Source organism: Marmota marmota, unplaced genomic scaffold (assembly GCF_001458135.2).
Source record: "Marmota marmota marmota unplaced genomic scaffold, marMar, whole genome shotgun sequence".
Lineage (NCBI taxonomy): Eukaryota > Metazoa > Chordata > Mammalia > Rodentia > Sciuridae > Marmota > Marmota marmota.
In genome coordinates, this window is record NW_026000026.1 from 28,044,566 (window position 1) to 28,064,620 (window position 20,055).

Sequence of the window (20,055 nt, forward strand, 5' to 3'; positions counted from 1 at the left end):
GCAGACCCTCAGCACCAATCCAAACTCATTCAAAACAGCTCATGTAACTAACAGGGCCTGTTGAAATTTGTTAAAACGAGTCAATTCACCTCACCCCATTGTCCCCCTTTGAAAACTCAATCCTCCTCCCCTCAATACTTCTTCAGTTTCTAACAACCTGTGTCTCCCAATTTGTAAATCTATTTATAATCTCTTCTGCATCCAAATGAAAGCTTCTTTGCATTTATTTAAACCTCATTTATGAAGTCTTGGTTTATACTCGACAGGTAGCATTTGAAATCAAGCCTTTTGGGATCTTAACCACTCAAAACTATGGTTGTTCTGAAAAGTAATGGAATATAGAGAAACTGTTATAGCTTAAATAAAAATAGAATCTGGGTGAAACTAAGAAGAAACTAGAGATTTTTTAGTGAACTACCAAAAGAAAGACCAGAGATTCCAGGCAAGGCTGAACTCAGATAACTCTATCAAAGAATAAAGAGTAAGGATTATCTTTAAAAAGACTAAGTCTTATAAAGATTTAGATGGTTTCTATAATCGCAGGAAACAATGACCTACTTTTATGTACAAGTACGAAACTGTGTGTGAATAGTCCATTCTCTATACCTTCCTAATCCAATAACCTCTCCCATTTGTAATGAATAGGGTAGTTACTTTAAAGACAGGTGATATGAGGTTTTCCTGGGAGGGGTGAGGAATATTCTAGCAAGAATAAAGAGAAAAAAATAATGCGGCCAATGTTAAAGCTCTAGGGAGGAATTCAGGCCCTTGGATGATGGGGATTGGCAGCGAAGGGCTTGCCAGGCCTTGCTCTTAATACTATCTTACAAGGTGTGGCAGCAACAACAACAAAAGCACAAAAAAATAAAAAAACACCTGTGACCTGAAAAGACTATTGCCACCCCCCACCCCCACCCCACACCTGTCAATTCTTAGTGAAGCATCCTTGGTGATTCCCAGAGCAAAGCCAGCAGGAACTATCACTTGTCCTAGCAGCTCCTCCTGGAGACACACCTTTATGACTGGGACCCCCTGGAGCCAGGGCCTGGCTGGGAGAATGAGCAGACTCCTGGATGGGCAGGCGGCTTGGGGATAAGGAAGATCAAAAGTCCTAAGTGCTTCATTCTTCACTCATCCTGCCCTAATTGGGGCCACCCTGGATTCTGGCCAGGGGTGGAAGTTTCACCCCAGCCTTCTATTTTATAGGCTTTTGTGACCATCGGTCTTTGTTTCCTAGGTTGAGATTTGTCTCCGGAGAATCCCAAACCACTTCAATGTGGAGCCATCAGAGTCCCAGCCTGTCAGAATTAATAGGCACTTTCTGATCGTGCAGTCATCGCCAAGCATTTTGTTAATGCGCCAGGTGAGGCCGGCTGCAGAGCCGGTGGGGCTCAGTCACAGTGAAGCTGTGGATCGCACCTGTCTTGCAACATTTTTTTTTTTTTTTGAGAAGCTTCAGGCTTTTCTTAAACACTTAAAGGTTACATCTTCATCTGGAACTGTGACAGAAAGAGACAGATGGGCAGATGATAAGGAGTACAGGAAGGACTGCACATTTAGATTTTGAATGGATCTTCTACCTCACCTCCACCTAGGAAAGGTGTGTCAGAGTCCCTGGGTTTGGAATTTGCTAGAAGGGTTCACAGCACTCAGCATATTGTACTCATAGCTAGGATTTATGACAAGGGAAGGATCCAAAGTGAGATCAACAAAGGGAGAAGTTCAGAGGGAACCAGGAGCCAGCTACAGAGTGTCCTCTCCCTGTAGAGTCATACAGGACATGCCCAGTTCCTCCCAGGACAAATTGTGACAACTCATGTCAAAGGTCTACCTGGGATATTCTTTGGAAACTCATGCCCAGATGGTCACATGGGCACTTTCTAGAAGGAAAACAGATATTCAGCATAAATCCTGTTGTGTGCACAAATGACACAGGCACAGCAAGCCACCTTTATGATGGACAAGTTTCATATTAGTGGAGGGAACTGTTGACCCAGTGAGTTCCCAGGTGTCAATCAAGGGCCACCCTTGCAAAGCAAGCCTCTCTACAGAGCCATCCCTGGCCGCTATGTTAACGCCGCTACACAGACAGGCAGATGCTTTTGTTCTTGTTCTGTTAGAACTTGGGAAATTGCCAGCAATAAGGTCAAAGAGAGTTTATCAACCTAAATCCCAGAGACTCACATTTCTAGCAGGCCGTCTCTTCGATGGTCCCAAGATCCGTCAAATCTGGTGCGTCCAAGCCGAACTCGTTGTTATCCCACTTTCTGGCTCTTTGAACCTTCTACTTAGCAGCTCTAGGGAAGTCATCCTTAACATTCACATCCACTACACCTGCACAGTGACTCGACACCTAGTCTCACTGTTTCTGCAACTTAATGTCTCTCGGTCTTCTTCCTTGGTCCAGCTGCTGCTTCCCAGGTTCAACTTCTGTCATCTTGCTCTGGGACAGTGGCTTTCTAATAGGTCTCTCTATATAACAACTCTCTCTCTCTCTCATTTTTTTTTTTTTTTAATCCTGTGTACCATCCACATTAATTGCTCCCAGATGACTTTTCCATTTTTCTTTTTCTTGAAAACTATTCTTTAACTTTTTGTTGGAACATGTTTAAGACTCACTAAGTTATTCCTTTTATTTGAGAAAGTAATACAGGCACAGGGTAGAAATTCAAAGACTATGAAAAGATATGCAATGACAATAAGTTCTCTCACTTCATGTTCCCACAAGTGGCTGTGGATGTGGCTCAGTGGTGAATGCTGGCCTTGCTTGCCGAAAGGACCTGGGTTTAATTGCTGATGCCCTCAAATAAGCAGAAGTCATTCCCAGTAAGATTTCTAGTACCCTCCACCGGAGATACTCACTGTTCATTTTTGTTTGTCTCCTTCCAAAATTTTTCTCTGCCTGTACAAGCGTGTGTAGGTAGGGATATCATCCAACACATACTGCACACAGTTGAAAATACACTCTACAAGCCAGTCCATGTTTTTCTCTTTCTTTTAATGTCACCTTCAAGAACTTCCCTTATCTGTACATGCTGATCTATCTCATTTAAATGTGTCATAGTATTCTGTTGTAGGAATGCAATTGACTTACCCAGTTCGCTCTTGATGGATAATTGAGTTATGTCAAGGTTTTGCTATTTTTGAAGAGTTATTTTTTTTAAACCTGAATGTGCTCATATTTATCTCTGGTTCAGACATCTAAACTAACCTCCCTGGTTCGCAGCTCTCCTTCCAGCTGAGGATCAGCAGGTTGCCAGGGATCCCTGAGGCCACAAGAGAAACAAGGGCACATCTTCCAAGAGATCCACTGAAAGTTGCAAATTGAACTGGTAAGTGGTTAAAATTTTTCATATTGAATCAACACAATTCTACTATAGTATAAAATACAGAATTCTCACATATATTTCGGATGGTGGTAGGAGGCTTCTAAAGAAGTTCAGGGAGATTATCAGAGTCGTGTGACCCTTGGCAAGTTACTTAGCCTCTCTGAGCCTAGCTGACCTCATTTGCAGACACTAAAGGTAACATTGTAAGACTTTTGAGGTTTAAGCGGGGTATTACATGTTAAGTGCTCAGAATGATGCTCAATACATGTTAGTACTATATAGAGGTATTATTATTATTATTAATGTTATTATCTTTATTATTCAAGGTCCAGTTTCCAGGTAACAACTTCTGCCTCTATCACATCTGCTTACACTTAGCACCTTATTTTACTTGCCTTCTCTTCCCCATTAGGTAATGTTCTGGATAGAGGGGACCCTGTATTATATATCTTTATGTCCCTTGTGTTCGACACATACTAGATAATCAATGGATGTTGAATAGATGCAAATAAATGAGATAATTATAATAATTACCATTATTATAATAACATCTATCCTCATTTCTAGGTATTATCCCTTTTTATGAAACAACTGATAATGTTGGGGTCTAGGGGCTTTTCACTTCCCCAATATGGTTTATATGCGAAAATGTCACTATAGAAAACTTTTACACTAAGCTAGCCTTTCTTAAACTATCTTGATGCTTCTAGATATTTTCCAAAAGCAGGTGGCATGCATAAGTACACTGGAGACATTCTAGATCCCCTGAAGCTACATACGAATCTTTACTAAATTATTTCTCAGGGCCCTTCCTAGGCCCAAGTCCACAGGGTAAGGTTAGGGAATTCCTTAACCTTTTTCTCACAGAACATCATCGGCAAGGGATTCATTGATAAACACAGCACCAACCAGACCTCACGCTCTCTTTGGGCTGACTTGCCCTGAGCGTGGGAGCCATTCATTGATGGCCACTCATTGGTGCCATGTATTGCTATGATCCCAGGCTCTGAAAACATCTCCACTTCTTTCCTAAGGCCCTCATCATTAGTGAGCCACTGTGGCCACTCACTAATGTATTTGGTAAAGATTTATTGAGTTTCTGCTATGTCAGCTGATGGGGGAGAAAACAAGATTCGTGCCCTGGAGGAACTAAGTGGGGACTCTGAACAGATTCACAGCACGTCCAACACCAGGCCATGAATGTCAGATGGGCAGAGGGGGCTCTCTGCTGGCTGCACAGGAAGCTCTGGTCTGAGCATTTTTTTTTTAATTTTTGAACTTGCCAATGGATCTTTATTTTATTTATTTATATGTGGTGCTGAGACTCAAACCTAGTGCCTCGCACGTGCTAGGCAAGCTCTCTACCACTGAGCCCCAACCCAGTCCTGAGCATTCTTTTTTTTTATTATTATTCTAAATAAAATACTTTATTATCCTTTTGTTGATAACTTGCTTTTTAAACATTTTTTTATTATTGTTTGTTCAAAACATTACAAAGCTCTTGACATATCATATTTCATATATTTGATTCAAGTGGGTTATGAACTCCCATTTTTACCCCGTATACAGATTGCAGAATCACATCGGTTACACATCCACGTTTTTGCATAGAGGTGGGAGGGAAAGAGAGAGAGAAGGGAAATTGCATGGAAATGGAAGGAGACCCTCATTGTTATACAAAATTACATATAAGAGGATGTGAGGGGAAAGGGGAAAAAAAAACAAGGGAGAGAAATGAATTACAGTGGATGGGGTAGAGAGAGAAGATGGGAAGGGAGGGGAGGGGGGATAGTAGAGGATGGGAAAGGTAGCAGAATACAACAGTCACTAGTATGCCCTGAGCATTCTTGAGGAACCCAGATTTCGAGCTGGATAAGAATAAGCATTAGTGATCCATTGCACAGAACAATGGCCCTAATTGATAAGGCATCACCTATTTCTAACTTGCTAAAGAGGGTAGATTTTCAGTGTTCTCACCACAAAAAAAAAAAAAAAAAAATAGTCTTGCTATGAGATGATAGATTTGCAAATTTGCTTGTTTTAATTATTCCACCATATAAACATATATCGAAACACTACATTTTACCCCATAAAGAGACACAATTGTTATCTGTCAATTAAAAATTTTTTAAGTTGCGCTTTTTTTTTTTAAGGAAAAAATTGGAGGAGGATGAAATTTTGTTTTTCTGGTCCAAACCTCTCATTGAATAAGTGGGTGGGGGAGTTTGAAGGGGTAGGATGTTTTGTTTTGTTTTGTTGTTCTTTTGTTTGTTCTTTTGTTAGTGAGCCACTCTTCTGAGCTCACACAGTGAGTTGGGAGCACATGGAAGCAGTATTTTTTCCACAGCATCATCTGACTCCTGTGTCTGAAGTGAGAAAAACATACAGACACCCCAGGGTGTCCACAGGGACTGGTTCCAGGACCCCTGAAGACCCAAAACAGTGATGCTCAACTCCCTTATATAAAATGATAATATTTGAAAATACCTATGTAAATCCTCCTGTGTATTTTAAGTCATCTTCTGGATTATTTATAATAACTAATATAAATTCTCTGTGTGTGTATGTATAGTGTGTGTATGGTACTGGGGGTGGAACTCAGGAGGGCTCTACCACTGAGCTACACCCCCAGACCTTCTTATTTTTTATTTTGAGTCAGGGTCTCACTAAGTTGCTGAGGCTGGCCTCAAACTTGTGATCCTCCTGCCTCAGCCTCTAAGTCACTGGTATTATAGGCATACACCCAACAATATAATGTAAATTCTATGTAAATAGTTCTTATCTACATTTCTGGGGATAATGATGAGAAAGAAGTCTGTACATATTCTGCACAGCTGAAAAAAAAAGTTTTCCAAACATTTTCAATCTGAAGTTGGTTGAATCTAGAGGTGCAGAACCAGCAGATATGGAAGGCTGAGTATACATAGGAAAGGAAACTAGGAAAGGATTTCTTTGTTGGACTTGTTCAGAGCCGTGGAAGGTTGGACAGGTTTCCTATTAATGACCTCTGACCATGTTCTATTTTCGTGGGCCTGTCTTTTTATCGCTTCCATCTCAGGCCATTCCTGGAACAGGCGGTTGTACCCTGCAGAAGCCATAGTCAAAGCAGGGCAGCTTTAGGAGCCAGAGGGCTGGTGCAGCTCCCTGCGGTTTGCCAGCCTGGTAATTGCTGGTGGGAGGACAGTGATACAGTGCAAATAGGGCTTTCAGAATGCAAGGGAGTGTGTGGTATTGTGGTTCCCAGTGTCCCATGCAAATCCTAAGCAAACAGGAATGTAATAGATGCACCACAGATAGCATGAACGAGGCCACCCACTCTGGCTGCAGGCTCTCAGCAGCCACCCCGCCTGCTCAGCGCCAAGGAACTAACCGCAGCTCCCACAAATGGCACTCATCACTTCTCCCAAGAATTCCTCTCTGCATTTGGAATGAAGCCCACATCCACTCTCTGAGCCCCCTTGGTCTTCCACCCCCAACTCCACCCTCCCTTTCTCAATTCCTCTTCTGATCTCCCTGTATGCTGTCTTCTGCTGAGCCAAGCACATGACCCATGCTTCCCCATCTTAGAGTCTTGGCTCACAGCTTTCTGCTGCCTCTGCTTGTTGAAATCCCATGACTCTTTACAATGATGTGAACCAGTAATGTTCAGGTTCATTTGCATTTAAGAAAGTTCTGCTGTACTGGTTGAACTAATGTATGGGCTTAATGTATCTTGTACAACAAGAAGTTCAGGAGCAGGCAGTCTAAGGCTGGTTTGGAAGCTCCGGGATGCCATCCAGGAACCTAGTTCTTTTCATCTTCCCATTACAACTTCTTTATAGTGACACTGCTGTGGCTGTAGGCATTATAGAAGTCCCAAGTAGAAAGCAAGAGGTAGAAGTGGTAGAAGCTGCCCTAGAAAAAAATCTACAAATGTCTCATTGGCCAGAACAGAGTTGCTTTGCCACCCCCAGCTGCAAGGGAGCCTGGGAAGATTTTCAGCTTTCTAGCCTCTAAAGGCCAAGTAAAAGGGAACTGAAATGGGTGTTGAGTGATTTAACCTGTTTTAAATGTTACCTCCTCCCTGAAGCCTTTTTCAGGCATCTTAAACTTTCTTTGCTTTGATCTAACATGTGAAATCCTTTTCGGGAGCATTTACATTTTGCCTTGTCTTTCCTTCAGGATTATAAGCTTCTTAAGGATAATAGATGCATCCCTGGCTCCCGCCTTTCCCTTGCAGTTTCTTTTGGATTGATTTGTGATTTCTTCCCACGTGTCCTTCCTCCGGCTCTTCCTTTCCTAAAATGCACCTGGTAGACATTCTGTAAGCCTGTGTTGATTTACTCTGAGTGGATTGAAATGGGAGAATGATGTCATGTTTATCTAGAATTGGAATCCTGAGTTTTACTTGGTGACTTTGATAAGTCACGTGGCCTTTTTGGACCTCCGTCTCCTCATCTGCAAAATTAAGGGCTTCAACTGAATGGTCTCAAAGTTTTCTTTTAGCTTTAAGATCTTGAGGACTCTTATGAGATTTGATTTAGCTGTTCTGGGGCATTCAATAGAGGTAGAGCCCATTCAAAAATAAGGAGAGAAATGGTGGAACCCAGGTCCCTCTCACTCAGTCCCAGTTTATAGGCCCAGGCCAAGTCCAGAAGGGCAAAAAGGAAAAAGGAGACCGCATATGGAGGCTGGAGGTTGGTCTGTCTTGGGGCCCAGAGCAATCTTAGGAGGTTAATTTCAGGGAGTGGGAATTCTTCCATCTTAGAGCCTTTCTGAGCCTCGCCTCCTAATGCAGAGAAGGGCTGTCGCTAACACTTCCCTAGATTTGGGGAAGATGGAGCTCTACATCTGGCATCATCTGTAAATTGGAAGGAGTAACCAGTGTCTGTCTCACATGCCACAAGGGATATGGACCTTTGGGTTGGAAACTCTGCCCTTAACGTTATTTCAAACAAGTCAATCATTCTGTCTGGGCTTTAGATCCCCGTCTATAGAAGAGAGGCGCTGCCATCTAGCACTGTCTTTCCAATCTTTAGCACCAGAACAAAAGTGATTAAACGCTCGAATAGGTTCCCCAAGTGGCAAGTCATCTTCTTGGCAAGAAATGCGTCATGGTCTGTGGAATCGGGTGTGGCAATGGCTAGGGTAGGCGCCCTCTGAGCTCCCGCCCCGCTCTCTGCCCCGCTCTCTGGCTGCCTTTCCTGGTCATGATTACACTCTTGTTTTCATGTTTTCCATCTACTTCAGCCTGGTCCCCAGTTTCGGTGTCAGGTAGAGTGAAGAATGTATCACCATGACTCTTGGTCCCAAGTGGATGGGTTTCACCTGGGTGCATTGCTTATTTCTGATCAGTCCTCATTGTTTTTATTGAAGCTTCTATTTTCCCTTCCCCACCCCAAAACAGGGCTTGGCTCTGAGTCTCCTGTGCCCTCACTACACGCAATCCTTTGTAAGATATTATGACAAATTCAGCCATTCCTATCCCTTGTCTCCAGGTTGGTGAGTCACAGGTAGGCCATGAAGCTGGTGCTGAAAAGAAGTCTCACACCTGGATGAGACTCTTGTTTCTACTCAAAGCTTCATCTCACAGGTGGCAGTTGCTGACTTTAGATTTTTTTTTTTTTTTTCTGGTCATCTCTTGAGAAAAAGACCTTTTGATCCTGATTTCACAAGTGACCTGCCAGACCAGTTCCACTAGGGTACTCCAAGTGGGGACGACAGCTAAAATTTGTGATTCTTCCTCCTGCTGCTTCAATTTATTAATAATAATGGTGGCACCTGGCTACCATTTATAGAATTTCTGTAAGGTGCGAGACCCAGAGCTGGATGCTCCATATATATCACCTTTAATCTTTATAACTTAGGAGGTAGATATTATTGTCCCATTCTTCAGATGAGTAAGTCTCACAGAAATGAAGTCCTTGGCCCAAGGTGGCCTGGCTCGTAAGAAGCAGAACCTAGGTTCATACCCAAGTCTGTCTGGTTCCAGTGCTCGTTTTCTTTCCATCTCCACATAAAGAAACTTATCTTTTTGGGGTGTTGAGGTTTGTGTCCATTTTGAAAAGAATGAAGAGAGAAAAGGCTTCAATAACTTCAAAATGATACAACTTTACCTGGAAATTAAGTGAGAACAAATTGTAAAGTCAAATCTGATTTCTGAGAAGACACCACAGATCGACCTTGGCCCTTCTTCACATGACCTTGGGAAAGTCTTTAAAACTCCTAAGCCTGTTTCCTTGTCTATGTATGGGAGAATGGGGCCTAAGTGCAGAACTCACTGCAATCAGGGCATCACTAGCTCACCCGGGGAACACAGTCATCTGCTCAAAGGTTTTCTTAAATAAATGTAAAGTTCAGGATGCAAAATTATAATAGCTAATTTAGATCTGTAAAGTATTTTGCCTTTTACCAAGTTCACTGTTATCTATTACCTCATTCAATCTTCTCGATGGCCCCTTGAGGAAGGTGTTACAGTCAGAAGCTTTGGCTAACAACTAAATTGCCCTGAGTTATTCCAGGGGAAGGACACAAAGCAAAACCAACAAAGGGAGAATGTATGTGGGGCAAAGTCCGGCAGAAACCAGGCCCAGGTTTTCAGGCATTCTCTCCCACGCCGGGCACGGTGGGGCACACCTGCAATCCCAGCACCTTGGGAGGCTGAGGCTGGAAGATCACAGATTCAAGACCAGCCTCATCCATTTAGCAAGACTCTCAGCAACTTACTGAGACCCTGCCTCAAAATAAAAAATAAAAAGGGCTGGGGATGTGGCTCAGTGGTTAAGTGTACCTGGGTTCAATCCCTGGTAGCAAAAAAAAAAAAAAAAAAAGGAACATGCTAATTCTTCCAGGAAAAGAAGAAAAAGTGACATCATCAGATGTAACATCTCGCCTATCAGGAAATGTCACTTGAGCCTAGATGTCCAGGGTGTTCATCGGAGCTGATCATATAGGCACATCAGCCTAGCACATACAAAATTCCAGACTCCCAGAGGAAAGCAAGACTTTAGCACAAACCACATTGTTAATACAAAGGGTTCAGCACAATAAGATACTCTTATCATCAGGGAGGAGTGGTGACCATCCCAAATCTCTGTTCCTAAACTTCAGTCAACGCCAAACCCCAAGCAGATCTAAGACCCGCAGCCTCTGGTCCGCTGTGTAGTCACTCCTCAGCCACCGCCAAGGCGACTTTCCAGCAATATTATCACCACTAGAGTCCCCTGCAGAGGTCAACACTGTTATATCCTCCAGGGGTCCTGGACTCAGCCAGTTAAAGCAAATCCCATGGACCATAAAGACCTATCTAGAAAGCCAAGTGGCTCTGCCTTAAGTTTTTGTCTGAACTCCCCGCTGCCCTGAGGCATCCACTTAGGTTTAAGATGGTCCTAGCCAGTCAGTGGCAGCTTACCCGAGGGCCATCCAGGGCAGAGAGAGTGGAGATAGGAGGCTACAGGTCAGCCCCAGGGGCTCCCTGAAGACACAGCAGAGGGCAGACGGTAGGCAGAACAGGTTGACAGGACTCCCGGTGTGACCTCCAAGGGGGTCCTCCCACCATAGGCCTCTGGTTCTGTCTAATTAACTCAGTTCCCCAGCCCCAGCACTGCCTCGGGCAGTCTGTTACAACCCATTGCTTGTAGGTGACACCAGTGTGGCTGACATGTGGGGACAGGTGAAGCAGTACCACCCTCTGCTGTCCTGGGGTCCACTGTCAGGCGCGATCACAGGCCTGTCAGCCAGTGGAGTTCAAAGCGCTCCCAGCAGCTTGGAAAGGCAGCCGGGGACGTTTTCCTTCAGGAAGAAAGGAAGCTTCCAGGAAGAGTTCCAAAGACAAAGACTGTCAGGTAGCCTGATGTCAGGCAGGGAAAAAGCAGTGAAGGGTACCTGAGAACCACGGGGAGGCGTCCCTGACAGCCAGGCACCTGGAAGGTAAGGGCTGCATGGCTCAAAACCCCCGCAGCCATCATCACATCCCCCGAAAAATAAAACAAAATTTTAAAACGTTGTTTCTAGGTCCTGTTGCACCCCACCAGGTGGCCTGGACCCTCCCTTATCACCCAAACGATGTCACAACCCCTAAACACTGAGACCCTCACAAAGAAAACTTTCTGAGGGCAAATCCATTAAGGGGGCAGAACACCCAGGCAAAAACAGGGGGACTCAGTTTCCCTAAAGTCTCCAACTCTGAGCACCACACCTTCCTCTTTGGAAGACGGCCCATGCAGTTCCCGTGCTGTCAATCAAAAGCCAAGAGGTGGACCTGGTCTGGCTCTCTGGAAACTTCCTTGGGACCCCCAATAACACAGGAGCAGGAGAGGCACACCCTCCTCCTCCTGTCTGAGAGGACCCACTCTCTCCCCCAAGGGCGTCTGCTTTTCTCTTTTCCTATCTCTTCTAATAAACTCATGCCTGTTACTCTGAGCGACATCTCTGAAATCTTTCTGGCATGATTGCAAGAAGCAGGGTGAAAGGCAGGCCTGCACAGCCGCCTGTAACCCAAGGGACTGCCTAGGGAGCCGAATCCAACTCAGGCTCTGGAGGTGCAAGTGTGGACATCACCCCGGGGAACAGCCCTGGGTGAAGGGGGCCTCATGCTCCCTCAGCTTTGCAGCAGGCCTGGGACTCTGAAACAAAGGCCCCCTGTACCTCCCCAGGTGTCAGGGCTTCTGTTTCCCCTCTGTTGCTTTAAAATCAGTGGGCTGGTTTCAGTCTCTGGCACAGGAAACAACAAAAAAAAAAATCTAGCCATCCGAACTGCACATTTTCAAAATCATCCCTGCCATCCAGACCTTCCACCAGGAAGAGGTATATACAAGAAGGATAAAAGAATATTCACAACAAAACTTTTTTATACAACTTAACATTTTTATGCAAAGATACATCATGTTCAGGAATCAATCAAGGATGAAATCTTGAATTTTCAAAAAATTTCAACATGAGCCAGATACGGTGATGCACATTGGTAATTCCAGTGACTCAGGAGGTGGAGGCAGGAGGATCATGAGTTCGAAACCAGCCTCAGCAACTTAACAAGGCATTTAGCAACTCAGCAAGACCTTGTCTTTCTCTCTCTCTCTAGAAAAAAAAAAAAAAGAAAGAAAGAGAAAAAGAAAAAAAGCATAAAAAGGGCTGGGGATGTGGCTCAGTGATAAAGTACCCCTGGGTTAAATCCCCAGCACCCCCCAAGAAAAATTTCAACATGGGCTGATAAAACCTTTCATCCCTTTTATTCTGAGCAGCCTGAAAAAAAGCCCACTCCCCTCCTAGGCCCAGTGGCATTTAATAACCAAATTGAGACAGTCAGAGACCCCCAGTGAAAAGCAGCACCCCTTAAGATTAAGGGAATAAGACCTCTGAGAGTGGGACAGGTACAGTGGTGCATGCCTGTGATCCTGGTGGCTGGGAAGGCTAAGGCAGGAGGATTACAGGTTTGAGGCCAGCCTCAGCAATTTAATGAGGCTGTGTCTCAAAAATAAAAAGTTTAAAAAGATGGGGACATAGCTCAGTGGTAAAGCATCCCTGGGTTTAATCCCCAGTACCAAAATAAAACAAAACAAAATTCTTGAGAGTGGAACACCACAGTGAGGAGCCACCAATGGGCAGATGTGCTCCTGCCCCTTAACTGGAGCCTGGGAGCTGTTAACAGCATGATCTGTGCTTTTTCCCTGCTCTGTCACCTTAACGCATGGCTTGCTAAGTCTTCAGAGGAAGCTATGTGCTTTCCCCACCTCCTCTCTCACTCACTCTGCAGCTCTGTCTGATCAGCCTCAAAAAAATAGGTGCATGATTGAAGCCAGGATCTCCTCCCTGTAATTCACCAACAACAAAAATAAAAGATAAAACTGTTGCAGAATCACGGAAACAGCAAGTTCTCAGGGCCCTTAAGCTGTTACTTGCTGTGATTCCTGTTCTCTTCCACTCCCCACCTGTGTGTTCCTTTAACAGCTACAGCAGCTCATCTGCATCACAAGGCACAGGAGTTTGTGCATAAGATGAAATAGTGGCTCCAGCCTGACAGGCTAACCACCCCTCCCTCCCTCGAGGTGACAGTGCTGCTCACCCAGGGAAAGAAAAAGAGCTTTTGAAATGTACCCAAGGCCAATTGCAATCCTCAACTCTAGCCCACCCCTACCACCCTTTCCTGAAATAAAACTAGCTCTATCCTTTGACACTCTCTTGGTCAGTGCTCTCCCTTCTGCTTGAGCAAGAGTCTCATTCCTGTCTCAGTTGTGCCTTTATGTGATTCTTCAGATGGACAGCGTAAGAACCCCCTCAACCAGTAACAAAACCACCCCACGAAGGCATGTGTCCCAGAGCGAGGCGAGGGCAGGCGGGCTGCCAGGTCCATTGCTGGAAACTGAGGCTAACCCCCACAATGCAACAGGACAATCAACAGCAGAGAGGCATCTCCAAGAGGTGGTCGAGAGTCCATCTGTCGGGAGCAGCTGAAGGGATCACTGGTCTCTGTGATGTGCGCTCCCCACCTGCAGCTTTAAGGAATGATCTCAAGGTAGAAAGCAAGTGGTCTCTGTATCAGAAATGCAGAGCCTCTCAATGGTGCGATCTCAGATGGTCCCTTGAGAACACAGTACCTTCCTCTGGAGGTTTGAATGTGACCCAAGTGGTCCAACTAGAATCCACGATGTTCTCATAGTTTAGTGACCCCAGGAGTGTCCTGTGTCCCCCACAGCCCCAGAGCCCAAGTCCTGAGTGCAGAACCTAGCAGGAACCAGCTGAAATGGCCAAGCAGGAGGTACTGGGTCTCAGCTCAGAGTCAGGCCCTGGCAGGGAGCATCAGTGAGCTCAGGACTGCAAAAAAGACCAGGGGCATTTCTTTGACAGCAGAAAGGCAATGTTGCCAAAAGCTCGGTCCTTGTCCCCAATGCCAATCCAATAACAAAGACTCGGCTTTGAGAAAAAGGAAAAAGAAGGTTTATTGCTTTGCTGGCATAAAAGAAACACAGGAGACTCCTGTCCCAAAGGCTGTGATTCTGCCCATCTGCAGAAACGAGGGGCTTCTATAGAGATGATTCAGAAAAAAATGAGATTAGGAAGGAGAGATAAGAAAGGAGAAGATTAGAGAAAAGGAGATCAGGGAGGAGACGTTTAGGGAAAAGGGAGATTGGGAAAAAGAAAAAAACAAAAACTTAGTTTCAATGCCAGAAGGGATATAGTCAAAGCATCAAGTGAACCCCTGTTACAGCAAGACACCACAGGGCCCCAGAGGCTTCCACTCCCCACCTGTATGTTCCTTTAACAGCTACAGCAGCTCATCTGCATCACAAGGCACATTTCCAAGCCTCTGTGACTTTTATTTTTCTTTTGCCCTTTATGTTTTGTCATTCTTTTTATTTTATTTTATTTTTTAGTGTCAGGGATTGAACTCAGGGGCACTCGACCCATAGCCACATCCCTAACCCTATGTATTTTATTTAGAGACAGGGTCTCACTGAATTGCTTAGCACTTCTTCATTGCTGAGGCTGGCTTTGAACTTGCAATCCTCCTGTGTCAGCTTCCCGAGCCACTGGGATTATAGGCATGTGCCACGGTCCCTGGCCTGTCTTGTCATTCTTAAAGTCCAAGTTGACCCACTCAAAAATATGCCCAGCAGGTTGAAATCATCAGCTGAAAAGGTCGAATTTAACAAGATCTGATATGATTTACAAGGGGTCCTTAGCAACTATAAATCTCCTTCTTAAAACTCCAAAGGACGTCTTCATCTGTTGAGCAGCTCTATTTTCCTGTTGATTGCCTTGTCTAGAGGCTCCAAAAAGTTCATAGTAAAATATCATCCGTGTGGAGATTTACTGTTCCTAATACTCAAGAGTTTAAATTCTAGTTTGCTCATCAGTGGTGAAAAAGCAAGGAAGTTGTATCTCATAATTTCTTTTTCTGCATTCCCAGATTGGGAGGAGCATTCTAGCATTTATGAAATTAAAAAGCCTTTAACACTTGTCATTGGTTCTTACTATACAAATGGATGCAAGAGCTACAAAATATGAAGTCATTTAAAAACAGCAACAATGTCAGGCATGGTGGTGCGCACCTGTAATCCCAGCAACTCAGGAGGCTGAGGTAGAAGGATCTCAAGTTCTAGGCCAGCCTCAGCAACTTACTGAGGCCCTAAGCAACTTAGTGAGACCCTGTCTCAAAATAAAAAATAAAGAGGACTAGGGATATAATTTAGTGGTAAAGTGCCTCTGAGTTCAATCCCCAGTACCCAAAGTAAATTAAAAAAACAACAAAAATCCCTTTCTTTCCCATTGCAAATGTTTTCAAACCCCTACCAGCGAATTTAGCATCTGCAGCGTTAGTTAATATTGCAGCTGCCATGCATCTTAGTGGAAGGAAGGGAGGGTGTGACGAAATGGCCACACTGTCCCCTTCCCCTTCTTTCCTCTCTGGATTCAAGTTTTCTCCTAGGAACAGACTGTTTCCCTCTTCAACTTGGAGGAAAAAGCAACACACATCATTAACGTCTTTGGCCCACCCAATGCACGCTTGTTGGAACAAGTCAGGGCCCTGTTCCTCCCCACCTATAGGAAAGAAAAAAACCAAAAACATCAAGCAGACTGGATTTTTCTCTCTCCCCCGACTTTGGCCAGCACTGCCAAAAGCAGCCCGGGGCCTCCAGCAAGCCAATTCTTCTGGAGTTGGGAAATAGCCTGAATTTGGGCCCCGCACCCACCATTTGGGCTGGGAATGGCCTTCTTTTTTTTTTTTTTTTTACCAGTTATAGGTATTTTTATTATAAAATTATTTATTACAACTACTTAGATTATGCTATGTAAGAAATAACATACATGGAGAAAGATACAGAGAAAACACTGATGTTCTATAGAAATTTTGAGATGGTATGATGGGTGGTATTTTCCCTTGTCTCATTTTAAAATTTATAATGTAATAATGCTTTGATAATAGGAAAACTTTATGTGTAATTAAGAAATACATTTGGCTTACATAAAGAAGCATATTTCTGTCACAAGTCATGATACTATCAGGTTTTCAGATTTATTAAAAATGGAATTGATTATAAGCCTATTTCTCTCTTGTGGGCTGGAACTACAGATAATTATTTGGGGTCCCCCCATTTCATCCGTGGAATTACTAAACTTGGGGTGGTCAGTAATTTGAGTTGTGAAAGTGGCAGCTTTAATTTGCAAAAATCAAACCCCTAAGAGAGGTGTGAGTAAGTGGCAGAGAGATGGGGCTTGGGAATGTTGTGACTTTCTCTTTTGGCTACTGTGACCTTTGGGAGAATGTCCCAGAATCTGAGGTCTTCATTTTAAAGCAAGCCTCTTGCCTCCCATGCTCACCTTTCCCAAGCCAGGGAGTTTTTCAAACAGGGGCCCTGTGAGTTTTGGGAATGGCCTTCTTATGTTGAGGAGGCTGTGACCCCCTCCCAACCATTTCTCCAATCTAGTCCTCCATCTCCAAAGTCCTCTTTAATGGTATTCTTAAGTTCTAAGGAAAACCCCCTGAAACGCCTTTTCTTCCTCCAATTAAAAAGACAACGTGTCTATCCAACAGGGAAATACGGATGCTGTCCCCTCTTGATCACACCAGAAAGATTCTAGCACGTGGCTCAGGGTAGAAGGGATAAGAAAAGGGAAAAGGGGACACCCTTGAGGGAGAGAGTGGGTCCCCTTAGAGAGAGGAGGAGGGTGTGTCCCTCCTGCTCCTGTTTTATGGGGAGTCCCAGGGAAGCTTCTAGAGAGTGCCACCCAGGTTTGATTGACAGCATAGTAACTGCATGGACTCCCTCTGAAAGAGGACTGTGTGGTGCTCAGAGCTGGGAATTTTAAGGAAATCGAGTTCCCCTGTTTTGCCTCAATGTCCTGCTCCCCTAATGGATTTGCTGCCCTTTGAATAGCCCCCAGCAAACTTTGTGAGGGTCTCAATGTTTTGGTTGCCAGGGTGATTTGAGGTTTTTTGTTTTGTTTTGTTTTGTTTTGTTTATATATAAAGAGAGAGAGAGAGTTTTTTTAATATTTATTTTTTAGTTCTCAGCAGACACAACATCTTTGTTTGTATGTGGTGCTGAGGATCGAACCCGGGCCGCACGCATGCCAGGCGAGCACGCTACCGCTTGAGCCACATCCCCAGCCCTGATTTGAGGTTTTGACAGTCAAGTTTGGGTGATAAGGGAGGGTCCAGGCCACCTAGTTGGGTGTGATATGATCTCAAAACAACACTTTTTCTTAAGGGGATGTGATGATGGCTGGGGGAGGTTTTGACCCACCCGGCCCCCGTCTTCCAGGTGCCTGGCTGCCAGGGAAGCCTCCCGTGGTTCTCAGGTGCCCTTCACTGTCTTTTCCGTGCCACCCTTTCATGGATGACCAGCTGCCTAACACCAAGACAACCCCAGGTTCTGGGGTTCACCTGGAGGCCTCACCTGGAGACTCAGCGTTGAGCGAGACTCCTCTTACTCACAGCTATGATTGTGACAGTGAGAGGACCCAAGGCGAAATCAGCAAACTTCAGGAGGCTTCTCCTGGTGGGTTCATGGAGCGCTGAGCTGGATTCCACCAGGCACGAGTGGTGACAGTGGGCGTGAATGTCATCTGTGGGTCACTGTACCCATCTTCGGTCTGCGCAGGATCTTTGGCCGAGTCTAGGAACTGAAAGAACACTAGATAGATAAGAGGAGAAAAGCACAGGAGTTTTATAATTTTTACATATACAGGGGGGTAACTGTGGTCCACTTTATGCTTTGAATGTAGACCTCGCTTCTCTGCCAGCTGCAGCTTATTTTTGAAACAGACACACTTCTCTCTCTTCCTCTCTCCCTCCCTCTCCCTAATCTCTCTCCAACCCTAATCTTGGGATTCCCTTTCTTCCCCAGTTATCTGTCCTTGAGCACACACCCACCACCTCTTTGCCCATGGCCAGGGTTCCTTGCCACTGTCCCCAGTATTGGCTCTGCTCCCCCAGGGCTGCCAGGGGCCCAGCTCCTCTTTCACATAATCCTTTAAATTTAGGGTATGTTGCTTTCCACCAGTCAATCTTGCCTTAACTTCAAACACTCATGAAAGATCCTGTGTGTTTTGCCAGGGTCGATAGAGTGGTGTTTGGAGATAAATGCAGTGTGACACATTCTTTTCAACCTAATTGTCACCTACTGTATGCTGTTATGTTTCAAGAAAATACTTTTAACGATACTATCCTAGGCTGGGTGTGTTAGTTCATACCTGTAATTTCTGTCACTCAAGAGGCTGAGGCAGGAGGGTTGCAAGTTTGAGACCAGCCTCAGCAATTTATTGAGGGCCTGAGCCACTTAGTGAGATCCTGTCTCAAAAATCAAAAATGAAAAGGACTGAGGATGTGGCCCAGTGGTAAAGTGTCCCTGAGTTGAATTCCCAGAACAACAAGAAACAACAAAAAGATATTATCCCATGACTCCATTTATAGAAAGTTCTAGAAACGACAAAACTATGGTGAAGTTTCCAAAGCAGATCGGTGGTAGCCAGGGGTTAATAAGAGGATTGGTTATAGAGAACAAGGGCGTGTTTGGGGGGTAATGGAAGGAACTATTCTGTCTCATCATTGTGGTGTATGTTTTTCAGAGTTTCTTGAATTCTACACTTAAAATCAATGACCTTTATCGTATGTAGATTATAGCTCAATAAACAGTATGACTTATCTCTAAAAGGAGAGAAAAGGAACATCCCTTCCTCTGTCCCCTGCCCCCAAATTATTCTCCTGTTGTTTGAAATGTAGCTGTGAAGAGAAAGCATGTTCTAATGTGCTTTCTGTGTGTTAATTTTTTTGAGGCATAGCATACATCCAGAAAAGTGCATAACAATAACTTGTATACAGCTCATTAAATTTTGACAAAGTGAACACATCTGTGAAAATATCACCCGCACCAAGAAGAAAGAGTTGCCAGAATCCCCAAAGCCTCCACTCGTGTCCTCTTCTAGTCATTAATTCAACTCCTCAAGGATAACCACCTCCGTGACCTCTAACGTGGTAATTTGTTGAGTCATATGGAATGTTCTTTTTGTTTGATATACGTGAGATTTGTCCATGACGTTGAGCAGGGTTGTTCCTTCTTTGGGCCGTGTGGTATTCTAGTTGTGTGACTAAAAGCATTCTGATGTTGATAGAAATGTGGGTCGTTTGCTATCTTTGGCTACTATGAAGAATATTTTTATGAACATCCTAGCACCCGTCTTTTGGTGAACATACGTAATTCTGCTGTGTATACATCTGGGAATGGAATTTGCTGAGTCATGGGAGTGAATATATTCATTTTGCTAGCTGCTGCCCCTAAAAGCAACATGAGAGTTTTGGTTGCCCCACATCCTTGTTAACACTTAATATTGTCTTTTTCATTTTAGCCATACTGGTGGATGGGAGTGGAATTACGCTGTGGTTTTAATTTTCATTTCCTCACTAACGAAATTGAGTACCTTTTTGTACACTTATCTGCCATTTGGATATATTGTTTTATGGAGGGCTTGATCAAATCTCTCCCCATTCTCCTGGTGGGCTGCCTGCCTTTGTCCATCTGCTGTAAAACAGTAGTTTCCTCCCAACATGGTAGTGGAGAAGTGATTTTTGTAACCAACTTTTTCAAGTATAAATCTACAGCATCTTTATTTTTTCTTTTTCAGAAAAATATATCAGAGTCCTAGGACATGATGACATGTTAATCCTAGAAGAAAACTTGGAGATCAGAACATCCTCATTATAAATTCTACTCAGAATAGTTTTGTGGGGGACATACTGTGTCTCCAGCAT

General features: G+C 44.2%; 1 long non-coding RNA gene across 1 annotated transcript; it reads left to right on the top strand.

Moving 5' to 3' along the window:
- The first annotated feature begins 207 nt into the window (after positions 1-207).
- LOC125619174 lies at positions 208-4,640 on the top strand. The gene is made up of 3 exons (XR_007350685.1): positions 208-1,363; positions 2,729-2,826; positions 3,227-4,640. It is a non-coding gene; the product is annotated as an uncharacterized LOC125619174 (long non-coding RNA).
- Positions 4,641-20,055: the final 15,415 nt, after the last annotated feature.